Here is a 13,801-nt window from a genome sequence, read left to right as displayed (position 1 = left end):
TTCCTTTAGTCAACTTCCTAGTCCCAGGTTTCTTTAGCTTTTCCTTCATGAATAAATTTAAATCTAAGCAGCTTTCCCTTGTCTTTCTTGTCTTAGCAGTTTCACAGCTTGAAGGACAGAAAAATGATTTTTTTTTAACTAAAGTTTTCTTTTTAAAAAGCCACTGATAAGTACATGATTAGAAGGCGAGAATGAACTAAGTTTGTGTTGTTCACATCAAATGTGAACAAGAAAAGGCACATCCTGCACTTGTTTCTATCTTTGCCACAAGGAAGAGGAGCCGGTGTTTTAATACCTCATTTACCTCTGAAGAATGGCAGTAAACTTTATTACCGTGACCTTTTGCACGATCCTTCACTTGAATTGCTGGGTCATTCCCTGTTCTCCCCATTTACAATATCACTAATCAGCACAAGGGCATGCAAACCAAAGAGATTTGAAATATCTACTCACTTTAAAACACAGAAATCTAATTTTTTAAAACTTGTATTTACAGTTCCTGAAAGCTTCATCTCTTTTCACTGGCTTTGGTAGACAGTAGCTTTCTTCTACATCATTTTTGAAGCAAGCAACCAGAAACTATACAGTATTTGAGCTATTTTGCTATACCACTGCCTGCAGGAGCTGCCATTCTGTTCAGAGACACAGGTTGCTGATCCACATCAACAGGAAAACAGAGGAGGTATATTTTGCAACATGTGCTAGGAACAAACATGATTTCCTTCAAATAAAAAATGATTTCATTCAATCCTTATAATTCCTGTACTGTTGTGGCCTTGTTGTGATCATTAGATATTGAATTACATTGCATGCTCTTTGTCTTGCACCTTGCTATCTGGTGACATTCAAATAAATTATATTTTTCCATCATTCCAATTAATCTCAAAGATTATACTGCTCTTAACCTTTCTTTCACAGATTGGCAAACTTTTAACATATTTAGAAACAGAGCTAATGTGCTTAGCCCTTCATTCCTCTAAAATTATGACTAAAAACTCTGAGAACACAGACACTTAAAAAAAAAACACACATGGCTTTACCTCAAAATAAGCATATATTGACTATCTATAGTCATTTACATAAAAAAATAAGAAGCTGATAGTACTCTTCTCGGAAGTGCATCAGGATCAATGATTCTGAAGTCAATGGAAGATATTTGCAGCTCTTTAAAACGTATAAACTGGCTCCGTTCTGAACACCCAGATACAGTTTTAGTTATAATCCATTCTATTGATCTGATCACTAAGTAGAGATGGATCAATTTTCAAGAGCTTAGGAAAAAGCAGGAAAAAATATCTTAGAAGTATTAGAAGGATCACTTCATGAAGAAGAAAAGTGTCAAGCTGAACTGCTTTCTTGGGTAAAGGAAAGCAGCTACCAAGCTGTAGAGCATGAGCAAGGTTTAAACACAAGAAGTAAGTTATTGTGAATATATACTGAGTTACAGCAAGCAGTGGCAAATGGCAGTACTGACTCTTCCAGAACTCTCCAGATGTGCCCTCCACACACCTGCATTTCTACCCCACCTCCCTTGTTATTCTCAGTATTCAGGCAGACCTTTGGGCTGTATCCTAAGATGTCAGCAACACGAAGGTAACTAAGCTCACACATCAAATATGAGTATTTGCATTTCTCAGCACTGTCGGGGGCAAAATGAAAGGTTCATGATTAGAGTAATAAAGTGAAACCACAACAAGGGAAGATAGACATTGACATATGCCATACAAGCAAGATGGCATAATCATCAAAATGGCACATACCCAGATAATTCCTCTACATTTCCAAAACAATACTGAATGCCCTAGTAGAAATGTTACAATGAGTTCCTGCTGTTATGTCTGTGAAGGGAACACATGCTTTCTGGATCATATTCAGACTTTGGGACAGAAGTATGTGAATTTCTTAAGTGAACAGAAGGCTGAAGATGCACATTATTTTTAAACATATCACAGAAACTAGGAATGGCATAGAATAAAACGGCCTTCACAAAAGCTTGTCCACAACTCTGTAGTTCCCTTGTACAAATTTACTTCATATAGAACGATATTCAAGACCTATAATATCATTATAATTTTCATCCCTTAGCAAACAAGGAGTAGATTACAATTCTTGAAAATGGTGAGAAACAGTGTTTCTCTTGGCCAGCTAGCTGTCCTCAAATACAATTAGCACGGAAAAAAAAAAAATCAAGTTTGTTATCAGTAAAGCATGTATTATAAAACCTTATATACTCCCACAGACTAAGTTCATCAACAATTGCATTTGATCCTCATCCAAATCACTATGATTTCTCTAGAGGAATTTAAAAGAAGTATAATTATGACTTCAGGATTAACTACAAATCATAAGCAGAGAAGGGAAAGACAATTCATGTTACCATGAAATAAAATGGAAATGGTATATCAACACAACAAATGAGTTAGAAACAATGAAGATGGAAAAGTGGCATGTGTTTTTCCATTCTTCTCCAGTAACTGGTTATAAATATTCATTTCATTCATGATAATTATTCTCAAATTCCTGCTGCTATTACTGGCCATGAGAAGGATCTTGTGGGTCAGACTGCCAACAGCTCATAAAAGCAAGTTTCTAGAAAGTAGTTTCCAATTCCTAATTTGACTCTGGCTACTGGCTACAGTTGGACAAAGAAATCCTTCCGCTTACCTTGTTCTTATTTCATCCTCTCCAAGGAGTTAGTCCTGTGAGTCTTTCTGAGCTTCGCATCTTCTTTAATAAGGAATAAGTCTCCATGGGGGAAGAAAGAACACAAATTAGACAGGGACAGGGATGGGAAGAAATAAAGGCAAATTTGAAATTCAGAATAAAAATCCCTCAGTCTGCACAGCTGTATATCAGAAGTGTGCATTGTATAATTTGAAAGCTCATCATTAGATCAGTATCATGCAATGAAGCATGGACTCATTTTTGTAAATCACAGGGTTTTGGATGTTTTGCTCACAGATCACCAGAACTGGAAGATGTCTGGTTCAATATTTTTTTTTTGACATTTTTTGCAGATATTTCATAACCCATAAATGTCACTTATCAACATGCACTCAACATATCACCTCTTTGCCAACAGCAGCATTTGTCCTTACCAGCATTCCAGTCTCTATCTTGTCCCAATCTTTTCCCCCACTCCAATTCTTCTCTCTTTTATTCTTTATTAACCCACAAGACAGCAATAGTGAAAACACAAGGAACACTATCATATAGTTACTTCGAAAACATTTTGTAAAGTTTTTCCAACTAAATAACTGATGTGGGTAAGTATCACTTTCAAAGGACATTAGGTTCCTAGCTGTCCATCTCACTCCTTTGCAGGAAATTACTGCCCCCACTCCAGAGCATAGCAACATACATGCATGCAACCCTACTATTCAAGTTCACAGCTTATGTATCAGTAGCTATTTAAATACTAAGCTGTGAATGAGATTGGCAGAAGTGCTGACACACAACTCACTGTTCTGGGGCAGAACCTTCTAGCAAAGGACTGGGATGCAGAAGAGTGACAGCAAAATTCAGAACTGTTCCCACTAACTTACTCAATCCATCTGTCAAAGTACCCCAACTTCCTGGTATGCTTCCAAAATACTTTGCCAGGTTTTAGAAGCAGAAGACCCAACAACCATGGCACCCAAAGGAAGTTTCTCTTTAGGACAGTTTGCTCAAATGCTGACATACAAACACCACAACTACTATCAGTAGAAAAGACAGCTTTGAGTTAACTCTGGTACCTTTACAGGACACTGCACTAACAGCCTAAATGCCATTGCTCATTGAGACTTCAGTTCCTCACTGCCTATCTGAAAAACAAAGCAAGTTCCTACAATCACTGCATATCTTTGGAAAAAGAAAACAGCTCTTGTGCATTAGGAAAGACAAACTCAGCAGACAACATTTCTCAATGGTTAAACAACCTAATGGGCATCATGAGGGTGAAGGGGGGTCAAACTGATGGGAACAGAGCTATAGAGATTGTTAATCACTTTTTCCTGTCTCTCCACCAGTTTTAGATTGCTCTCACTGCCTTCCCCTCACACACCCTTTGGGACAGGCAACACTGACTACACTACTTCAGAAACAAGTCGTGTAGAGACCACATGCCTGCAGGCTGGTGGAGGTAAGGTGCAAGGTGAGAAAATATCTAGTTCAGTAGGACAGGGAAAGATACCAAGAATTTCAGGAGACAGGCTCATACCAAAATCCGTGCTCTTTCTATACAAACACCTTTGAATTTCTACAGAGCAGAAAAAATTATTTCAAGCAACAACGATCAGTTTAGCTTTCAGTATAGACAGTTCCTTCATATTCCAGAAGAATATGCTGATCTAAACAATCTTTTAAGTATTTTTAGATTTCATTACAGATACAGTAGGTATAGACAAACTATGCCATTAAGGTATTTTTATTATGCAATAAAATCTAAGTAATTAATTAGAATTAGTACATATTCTGTAGCTGACTGACTGAATAAAATCTTTCTCAATTTACTCTAATGCAGCTCCAATGAAGAGATGTTTCTAAAATATTCAAAAACAACATTAATAACAGAAGCTTTTATAACAGACTTAGTTCCCAAGAGTGCACAAAACAGATGTTTGTAGAAAAGTTCAGGTCTCGGGTCTGCATCCTAGCAGTCTCATATAATAAATAATAAATAAATAAATAATAATAATAATAATAATACTTATGTGTACTCAACTGCCCATAAAAATGAAGCAGAAAAGATGGAGAGCACTAGCTGGATATTGGAAATGCTGGTGTTCTGTCAGTATGGGAAAAGTAGTTCTCAATATAGATCAAGTACAAGAAGATACTCAGAACAGCTGCTCTACATTTACAATATATAATTAATCTCACTTGTATAAACCTAAATATTTATAGACATTTATTTTTCCTCCACAATACTAACCCAGTTTTATTGAATGAAGACAGATAATCTTCCAAGTACTTTAAAAAATGCAGCTAAAAAAATCTGATCTTATGCTGCAGCTATGTTAGATCTGACTTTACACCTTAATAAAGCCATAGAAAATACTAACATTTTACTTTCTTGAAAACCTATAATAAAATGTGTAACTTTCATTAGTACAGAGCTAGCATTTTCTACCATTTTATGAAAGATGAACTACTTGAAAAGACGTACTTAAATCTGAAATCGCAATTAATTGGCACCACAGAAAACTGGACATACATATACACATTTCCATCCATCAGTCCCCAAAATATAACTAAAAACAGAAGATAAATCTACCTGCCTAAAAGCCCCTTTGAAATACTCAAAAAATATAATATGAACCATTTTGAGGCATTTTAAATGTAATCAAATGAAAATATTTTGACACTTTATTCTTTTAATGCCATTTAATTTTATAATACCTTGCTTTTGAATTGCAGCAGATGCTGTGATTTTTATAGGTGTACAGCTGTACATCTGATAACCAAACCAACATCATCAGGTACTTCCTCTTAGAACAGCTCTGACTGAAAGCATGACCAATATACAAGATTTGTTCCATATTAACGGGTTGTCTAGAAAGCCCCATTTGTTTCTCTTTCTTGAACGTTATCAGTCAAGCATTTTGTAATCGAGGCCTCTAAAGGGCACCTCAGAAATGATTCCCAAGCTATTTGGTACCCAAAAACCTCCAATCTCTCAGTAATCCTGGCGCACTAGAGCAGAGCCCACAGGTCCAGGGTGAAAGAAATAGTTTCTACCCTCCCAGGATTCAGCAGCATTGCTAGCCATCCAAGCAGATATATTGGAAATACTACCCTTTTCCATCCTCTTGTTTCATTGATAGAATTTGTTTATGGGCAAACACCGGAAACAAGCTGGAATTCTTATTTATTCATTTTTAATATCATTAATTTCATTCTTTTGGATCTTTTATCTTTCTTGCACAGTTTACTTGACTGCTTTAATTCTAGTCTCAGCTGTCCTGATAAGTAATCAACATTAATGATCCATTAGGTGGGTTATTCTTAATAATCCTTTTTAATTCAAATGCTTCATTGCAGAATTTCTTCTAAGGCTTGTGTAGCACTCAAAATCCCTACTACAAGAGAAAAAGCTAGCAAATCTAGATAGGGAATGGTGTTCAAAAGGATCCAATCCACTTACAATTAGTACTGAGCCTCATCCATGATGTACAAGTTATCTCCTCTTAGAGCATACAAAAAAAACAGAAGTAGGAAATTAAAAGAGGACCACAGATGAAATCTGAGGCAGAGTACCAGAACATAGTGCAGCAGAATTGTAGAAGATATTAAAAAAAAAATAAAAAAATCTGAATTTGGAATGTGGAAACATTAGACAATAATAAAGAATATTTCCTCACATTGCTGGTTGGTTGCAAGTGGAATGATTTTTTGTTTGATGAACATTCTGTAAGCAGGACAGAGCTAGGGGCATTCCTTGCTTGTCCTTCAGAAATCATGCGTACTATACAATAGGAAAGATTCTATTAGATTCCATTACCTTTCTCACATCCTAGCAGGCCTTTGAATCCACTGACCCTTCTCTTTTTTCTCAGAGCTCCTAAAACTACACTGGATGGTCTACAACAAGAAAATGCTCTGGCAAATCACAGCATGACAGTTCAGGCAAACGCGTCTGATGCCAAGCGGTACTATCTCACTTCTCTGATGGTCACATATCTTTACCTACTGTGAAGTTCACACCACTTGCCAATCCTATGCACACACTGTGCCTACACGAAGAGTTTGCTGCCTTCATTCAACCCTACAAGCAGGGTAGCCTGAACAGCACACCAGCAACCGGACTTCAGACTTGCTTCCAGCAGAAGGGAAAACAATGATGTGTTCCAGTGTATACAGCAGGTCTGGTGGAGGCAACAACACGAATCTGTAACCCAACAACCCCTCCAGCTCACATCACTCCCCCTAACAACCTGCAGTTCCCCCCCCCCCCAGCTCTCATCATCATAGACATCACCATCAAAGACAGAGGCCATGACATTTTGGCATGCTGAGCACAATTTCCAGTGTGATTTCTGTGAGGAGAGGTGGCACCTATCAATCCAAATGACAAAACATCCAAAATTTTAAGCATTGTTCTGACACCAATCTGTTCTACAAGGTATAATGAATAAATGTTTCAGCTTTCTCCTGGTAAAACAGAAGTAATTACCCCATAAGAAGGGATATCGGCCAGTAGGAAGTACATGCAGATTAATTGTTACTTGATAGGTCTTGAGAAAACAATGACTCTCTTCTAAGTAGATACATAATTTTTCACACACTCAGAGGTCTTCTCAATATGCAGAAGGACCTAGAAGCATCACTGCTTGTAGTACTTTCTTGTGGTGGCAAAAAATACATGCACAGCAACCATGAAGGAGTTAAAGTGAGATAAATGTAGGTTACATTGGAACTTTAACAAATTGGGACCCAAAGATACGCCAGCCAGTGAGGGTTAGAGGCATCTGAGGGTCATGAGCCTCAAAGCTAAATGAAGGTCTAAGCCCTGCTGTTACACGTTCTGAAGATTTCCTAGAAAAAGTGTTTGGTTTTCTGCCTCTGTTTTTCAGCGCATACTGCAAGATGATAAATGCATATGCTACTCAGATGAGCTACCTTCTTTGTTTTCCCTCTGGTACTATTAAGGATGTGCCAGTGGCTACGAAATAAGAAAGTTACTTGACAAATTTCAAGTAAATTCATGGTGAAATATTAAGCTTCATTCATCTTTTCTGTGGCCCTTAAGTAAAACAGGGTTCTGTAAAAAATTTTTGGGAGGCATAATAAAGACGATGCAAGCAATAATGCAGCTGATAAATCATTTATGAAGAAAGTAAAGGGAGAACATTCCCAAATACCAGTGCACAAAGTATTTCCACTAACATCTTAGGCCTAATATACTCCATTTTAAAACAGACAATTAGATAACTGCTATAACATGCACCACTGGGGGAAGATGTGAACTACGACTGGCAGAAAGCAAACAATCCAGTGTTCATTCATCCTGTTACCTTGAGAGGCAAGCTTCTCCGTGAGAAAAGATTCAGTGGATGAATTCAAGCTCCTTGAGAATCAGCCTCAAGACTTCTTGAAAGAGACTATTGTGCTTTGTTAAGTAATAAAGTATGCACTTACTTTCTGGTCTTCTTTCACCAAAAGAGTAGACTTATGTTCATCTATTAATACTGTCAACCCACAGCAATCAAGAGACGTGGTTCCTTATTCTTCTTTTCAAAAATTTCCTTCATCAATAAAGCATTTTTTTCTATAGGGAGTAAACAGAGTAATGACAATGTCATATGCGTCTTATTCTTATGAAGCACAGGTCCTATAGTGTCAGATGGCAAGCCCTAGCATCCTAGCACCAATTTCAGCAGTCTTGCCAGGTCACTCCTATAAAAGATCCAGCCCATGATGTTATGAGCTCATATTAATTCCAGACATAAACAAGTGACCTTTAAAAACTTTTGGTTACTTTCAAATACAAAATTAAGCTTTCAGGGTTAAGAAGTCACCACTGAAATTGATGTGTGGTTGCCATATTTGAAACTGCTTATGCTAAATGGCTGTTCAGGAACTAATTATATGCAGCCTCAGCATAAATTCCTGTCATCCAATAAAAGACTTAATATTAATAGTGTTGGCAATGAGTTATAACAGTCACTTGATTTCTATGAACAATGTTATATGAATGAAACTCTTCTTGTCTTTATGTATATGATTAATGGCAATTTGAGCAGAACCTTTGTTAGGTACTTTTAGGTCTTTGTGTTTAGAAATTAATAAAATTCACACAATTAGTCATGACGTAGCACAATTATTTGCCCTTTGTCTTATTCATGGTCACCCACTCTGTTTTTGCACATACTTGCACATACTTTTGCATATTTGAAGGGTTCTTCAAATAGGTCAAAAGCATATACATAAACCTAAAGAACTTGAAGGGATTTTGTTCAGCGTTCAATATTTCATGAGTAAAACAATTTAACTCACCTATCCACATCAGTCAGATAACAATCTGAAATTGGGATTAATACATCGCTCATGTGTTCAAATTCTCAGGTTTGATAGTAACAAGCTTGATCTCAGATCTGCTTAAACGAGTGAAGAATATGCCTTCTTCCTTTCAAACCATTTTGAATCTGTCTCTATTTTCTCTGTGAAGAAAAAACAAGTCCTTCTCTTACTGTAGGAAAAAACAAACAAACAAACAAAAATAACTCTAAGTAGAACAAAATAGGGCAGTCCTCTAAGTGTAGCACTGAGAATTAGTTTGACAGAAAGACATTAATGAAGCACTAAAATCATCAATGAAGCAATAAAACAAAACAATAACTGTGATAGCATGCTGCAACCAACCATAGGGCTAGAATTCTTCATACAATTTCTCCCTGTTATGTGAATATCTGTACAAGCACTGTTCAAACATATGGTCTGTAGACTTTGAATTATTTAAAATTGACAGAGCCTTTCTCCAGAAGGTTTCCCAAAAATACTAAAAGAGAATCAAGGACAAAATCATGCAAACAGACTTGACCTCTTTCCTGCTTACAGCTCATAACCTAACTACACCAACAAACAGCAAACTAGACTTAAATATTCTTCTGATGAGGACTAAATAAATGAATACATGTAATTACTAAAACTATAATTACCAGTGCAATGTTCCCGTTATTGCAACAAAAAGAGTGCGCCTGTGGAATAAACTAGCTGCCTTCCTTCCAGGATAACCAAACACTGGGGTTAAAAAAAAAAAAAAAAAAAAAAAAGAGAGAGAGAGAGAGAGAGAGAGAAAACCATGAATAATTCAGGATTTGACTTGCTTTATTCAAAAAAGGGCCTTGCATGTAAATTTCAGATGAATCCCATATTCACTGAAAAACAACTAATTTACTTTCAGAATAGTAAATGGAGAAAATATTTTCCATTTAGGCTACTGCACTGCATACCTGTTTGGCATCCTGTTGAACACCCAGTGAAGGATTAACTGACATAAGCATCTCAGCCCCTTATCCCAAACGTGTGAATCACACTGCTAAAAGCCTTCTTCATCACTGACTTTGCTTTTTTTGTTATTAAGTAAGCATACTTGCATAGGCAAGATTGTCAAAAATCAGACAGCAGAACATATTAAACAATAAACAAGGATAATTAGATCACATTTGAATACCACTTTTTATAACTCCGGTGAGGGAAAAGGAATGGTGACAAGTTCTCTGATGCTTTTGTTCCTAAATTTAATGTTATCAAGTCATTTATTCACTTTCAAAGAGCTACAAAGAAGTAAAATGGAAGAGCATTCCATGTAATGCAAGATTAGCATTGTTTTAAACCTGTCCCAAAACAGTTTTACAGCATACACCAGGGAAAGCCACAGAGAACTTAGCACCACATCAGACATCCTGGTGTGCTTTCACAGCAATCACCAAACTGGATGAAGTGTTAGAGTGAGCTACTCCACATCTCTTCCAGTGATCTGGCCAGAAACATCAGAGGCAAGAGCAGGAGCCCAGCCAGTCACGATACAATTAACTGCCAATTTCTTCAGTTTACATTTCTCAGTAGGATTTTACATTAAAAGCAGGCATCCTGTGATGTGCCATACCTACTAGATTAAAGCAAAAGGTGGATGAGGTTGTCATTTTAAGAGGCTGCGCAACATTTAGTGTCATCAGCACAGTCCCCCAAGGAGTTAGCCTTTACCTAACCACAGAAAGCCTTTCAGGATTTCTTAGGATTGAGGAAAGCCTCTTACTTCTCTTGGTCACAGTGGAGATTTGGCTCCTCATCTCTACAACTCAAGGTAATTCTATCTATGCACAACAGCCTTTACTTCTGTCTATAAACATGCTTCCAAATGAATGAGTCTTCTCAGTTCTATTAATTCAAAGTGTATTGAGAACTATGAACTTATTTTCAAGCAGCATGAATCACTCTCAGAAACTCTGACACCTAAGTGTTTCCCAATATTGTAATAACGTAATGTCTGCCACTATAACATTGGGATACGCACAGGAGCCAAGATATCGTGCATTTTAGCAGCATGGGAAATGAGGAGTGTTAGCAGAGTCATACTTGATTTTACTTTGGTTATAAACATTGCAGTTTAATATTTTCTTTACAGCATGTTAAAATTTAAGGATTTTGCATAGAACTTCTGTATTCACAATTATGATTTTAACCTGCTTTGCAAGTAGTTGTGCTCTTGTGAACATAAGAAGAGTCATTAAATATCTGAAAGTTTCCCTATCAAAGGACTGCTTCATATAATGGCTATTGTCTGCATCTTGAGACAAAATCACATATAAACTTAATTCATGGGAGAGCATTGGAGAAAGCAATCCCATCAACATGTTTTAACCCAGGTCTGTAGTTGAGAATGAATAAAACTTGACATATATTTACATGTTCCTTTATTCTGCACAAGGACATACCACTCTGGAATGTAAATCTGCAGGTAGCATCTCAAAGTGAGTACTTTGCTGATTGCAAATTAACCACAATGACTGTTATGACAAAGAGCTAAGTCAGGTGAATGGCAAGTTGTAACAGTAATCAAGTGCTTTTAAAGTTTCTATTTATTGTTTAAAAGCAAACAGAACAAAACCTGTCTTCTGGCTGAGGATAAGGTCACCTGAGAGGAGGTCAAAGTATACTTTCAGGAATGAAAATTAAGGGGCTGTCATCCGTAACAGTGTGCTTATTGACCTTTTAGGTGTGACAATTGAATTATAGGAATCTACATGTGTGGTAGTTTCTTATTTATCATAATGCATTCCATAAGGAGAAGTTTCACACATAGGAAGGAATGACACAGGATTCCAGTACCTATCAAGTGGCAGTTCTTTACGGCAGGCAGTACACAACCCATTTCACAGTCATTATTTTATCTGCATCACACAATGCTTAGAAATTCTACCGTACAAATAACAAAGAAATGGAGGCTGCCTCAGAGCTTCCTGTTGTAAGCTGTCTGCAGCTGCCCCCTTGTGTACCATCTGCTACTCACTGCCAAATGCTAATAGCCTCCATCACTTGAGCTGTCAATAAAACATAACAACAGAGAGAAAAGGTTCTAGATGCCCCAAAATACAGAAAAAGAACACTTCAGGAAAAAAAGAAAAGGTAAAAAAATAAATACAAATTCTATGACCTGGTTTCAGTCATTTTTCCTTGTATGTGCTTAGAAGAAGAAAAAGTAATTGAGAGACACACTGGATATTTTTTTCCTGTAAACACATAAGGCAGTCTCCAGAGCTTAAATGGACTGTTACTCCATTTCACCCGTAGAGCAAACCAAAAAGGCCAGCTGCTTATGAATTTGACTCACTGAACTCAAAAAGCTGCAGTGAGTCGTATGTTTCCTATGCTCACTGTGGGGTTGTCATAGTAATGATTTCTCCCTGTCATTTTTCACTTTACCACACGACTCCATGGGATCAATTGCACTTAGCTCAGCATGGACAAGTATATATATAGTAGGCAAGGGAATGGAACTGCAACTTTGTTTTTCCCCTAACTCCATTGGAAGGCATCCCTCCATTCAAACAACAGCCGGTTACGATAGCATTAGAGTTCCTAAAAGGAAGGAGCTAGAATGTTTCTATCAGCCGACAGAGCTGGCCCAAAGCAAAACAAAAAATATGTTAACAGGGCCATAATCATTTCATAAAACCCCACAAAGAAAACAGAATACCTAATTTATACTCAGGTATATGTTGGAGTTCATAAGAACATAAGTGACTTGCTTCTTGCCTTTAGGCAGAAGCTCGTAGGTATCTTCAGTCTTTAGTAGGAGGCACAGGAACTTCACAAACTGCTGAGGATGGTGGTGGCTGGTACAGCTGCACCTTCACAGCGGTTCAACTAGTTCTCCTGTTAACTGAAAGAAGAACAGCGATGCAGAGTCAAGATATTTTCTAGCACCGTGCTTTTGTTTACTCTGAACAGAAAGAATCAAAGCACATGCATGAACAACTCCTTGAAGAAGCAGCAGTTAAGATGTTAGCCCTTTCAGCAGATTAATGTTCTGGCACTGAGAGACTTTCCCTGCCTTAGCCCCAGGCATTCTCATCTTGGAATTGCCTAAACCAAAGTTACTCATCTCAAAGTATACACCCTCGGTATAATTCTTCAGGAAAAAAAAAAAAAAAAAAAAAAAGGAACTTCAGGTAGCCTTGCCTGGAGCCAGTTTTTGACCACTTAACCAATGCAAATTCTCTCCATGATCATCAGCATGTAATTATTTTGTGCGTTCCCTCACGTGAAGCTCTGTTTAAAACTAATTCCACATGGCTTGCTGTTTTGCTCTTTGCTTGTTTGTTTGTTTCATTTTTAATACTCCAAAGAGACAGCATCTCATCAAATCACCCATGATAAATTCCTCTTTGCCCAGTTAATTTACTGCAAGGCTCGAAATAATTTCTCAATATCTACAAACCTCCCCTTCACTTACAATGTTACCTGTAATCTAAATGAAGCTCTTTTCTTTTCTTCCCATAGATATTAATTGTGAAGTATATTCTGACTTCAACACTACATTTGAAGCCACAGCAAGTAGCTTATGCATTTCTCACACGAGAGTATTTGTGATCTGGAGTTCATGAACCATGGTGTATTTTGATACAATAAACAGTACTTTGGCACATTCTGTCCAGAAAGACAAGCAATCACGGACACACATTCAAGCATATTACTGGCCAAATTCATCCCAAAGTTACTAATTTAATTACGCATAACCATTTACATAATAGCAGTTTGGATTTTTCCTGTCATCCTCATAATAAAAATAAAAAAAATCCCTAACTACTGAATA

General features: G+C 37.1%; 1 protein-coding gene across 8 annotated transcripts in view; it reads right to left on the bottom strand.

Annotated features, from left to right (window-relative positions):
* LOC113840964 (uncharacterized) overlaps positions 1–13,801 on the bottom strand; it is a 180,927-nt gene that overhangs the window by 53,348 nt on the left and 113,778 nt on the right. For 5 of the 8 annotated variants that reach the window (XR_011809885.1, XR_011809887.1, XR_011809889.1 and 2 more), the window contains 3 exons: positions 8,980–9,143; positions 8,122–8,251; positions 2,665–2,745 (listed from right to left, as the gene is read on the bottom strand). The gene's annotated coding sequence lies outside the window, so the exon portion shown is untranslated. Of the gene's footprint in view, positions 1–2,664; positions 2,746–8,121; positions 8,252–8,979; positions 9,144–9,641; positions 9,724–12,688; positions 12,869–13,801 lie in introns of those variants that run through there. The other 3 variants (XR_011809896.1, XR_011809897.1, XR_011809884.1) reach the window with 2 other exon arrangements.

This window comes from Anas platyrhynchos, chromosome 5 (assembly GCF_047663525.1).
Source record: "Anas platyrhynchos isolate ZD024472 breed Pekin duck chromosome 5, IASCAAS_PekinDuck_T2T, whole genome shotgun sequence".
NCBI lineage: Eukaryota > Metazoa > Chordata > Aves > Anseriformes > Anatidae > Anas > Anas platyrhynchos.
The sequence above is the reverse complement of the archived record's forward strand: the minus strand, read 5'-3'. Positions and strand labels throughout refer to the sequence as shown.